This window comes from Canis lupus, chromosome 23 (genome assembly GCF_048164855.1).
Source record: "Canis lupus baileyi chromosome 23, mCanLup2.hap1, whole genome shotgun sequence".
In the NCBI taxonomy this organism is placed as follows: Eukaryota; Metazoa; Chordata; class Mammalia; order Carnivora; family Canidae; genus Canis; species Canis lupus.
The window spans coordinates 49,374,403-49,376,151 of record NC_132860.1 but is presented as its reverse complement, the minus strand read 5'-3'; positions in this window follow the sequence as shown (position 1 = coordinate 49,376,151).

Genomic DNA, 1,749 nt, shown 5'->3' with positions numbered 1-1,749 from the left:
TTCTCCTTCATCACACGTGTTGGAGGCACATCCTATCTCTGCCTTCAAGGGCCGCCCTCAGGATCTAGGCTGATTTCCCGTTCCATGGCAAGGACAAATATGTGTGTGTGTGTGTGTGTGTGCACATTGAATGCTTCTCTACTCTTGCATACTTTTTATTTTCTTTCCCCTGCTTTCCAGTAATTAGGCTATTTTCTTTATGTGCTGAGGAGTGGTTCCCGAGATTTGACTTCTCTGGGCTTTTTCTCTGCTTTACTAGCCCCACTCCTGTGTTAGGCTGTTGGTTCACAGAGAGAATCACCAGGACTTCTATAACCTCTTTAAATATATGGCAAAATAGATTCAAAGTCTTAGAGCTTAAAGCATTTTTTTTTATTGTGCAATGCGGTTTTTGCCTTTAAAAGTTTGTTATAACTGAGCACATTCAGCCTTAATAGATACAGAAGGAGAGCTTGCTTACAGTTTTACTTCCTCAAATACCTTTATATTGCAAGTGATATGATAATTTTGGCATTTGTGTCATTACCTCATATAGTTCATATATTTTCTCTCAACTGTCATTTCAGAGAAGATTTAAGTTGGCTTATTAAAATTTTAAAAAACTAATAAAAAATGTAGGTTAGTCAAATCAAGACATAGGGTAAAGTGATAGATAGTAGGAGAGATAGGAAGCCAGGAGTGGGGGGTAGACAGAAAAATGCATTTATATTTTCTTAAACATGGCCTTACGTTTCCCTTTAAGATAGTAGCCAATGCAAAGAAGAAACACTATTGATCACATGATTCTTTGGACCCTCCCTCAGTTAACACCAGCAAGGAAATTTATGTTTCAAATGATATCGATGGATGGATTATTTTTAAAACAATCATCTAAAGGCCTATGATGTTTTGATTTTGTGTAAAAAGTATTAGCATAACAATTGGACATGAAGATATCTTTGTAACAAATTGATGATGTAGAACACTTTTCCTTTTGAGGTGATCTGATAATTTAGAGGGGAGAAAGGAGAAAGGCAGTTGCATCTGCCAAATTAGGAGTAGCAGGGTCTATTTCTATCAGTTCAAATCTAGAATGCTAATTTCAAGTCATAATGTAGGGGTGACTAGGTGACATGGATATATTATTTCAATAGGACTATGAGTAACTATGTTTATTTTCATTTATTTTATAATTTGAAATTCTTAATTTTATAATATGCAACTAGATATTCTATATTATTATTACATACATTTCATGTTAACATCTATATATGTACTATATAGACAATAGTACATAGATGAATTTGACATCTTTCTGAAAAATTTAGAATTTTGCTATTGTGGAATGTATTTTTTACGAGTGTGATTCAGACTTCTAAATTGGTCTATAAGTCATGTACCTCTGTATCTTGTTACATCCACAGAGTTTAGGTATAAGCACATGAACTTTTGAAATTAGAGAGAAAAACAGCAGTGAAGAAAGTAAGAAGCAGGAAAAATTTTTTTGCAGGAGGTCTGCCAAGAAGAAACCAGCTAACTCATGTTTTCCCAGGACCCATCAAATCTATTCACATGCATCATAACTAATCATTTCTTTTATTCTCATGTGAAAATAGGGATTTAAAATATTGCTCTTAGAATTATCCTTTAAAGTTGTAGGTATTCATGCCCCATTATAAAATCTCAATCCTATTTACTTTAAAAAGGTCAGTATTAAAAAAAATCGCTGTTTCTCTTTATTTCAGGATGTTAGTGACATTTTAAAAATAA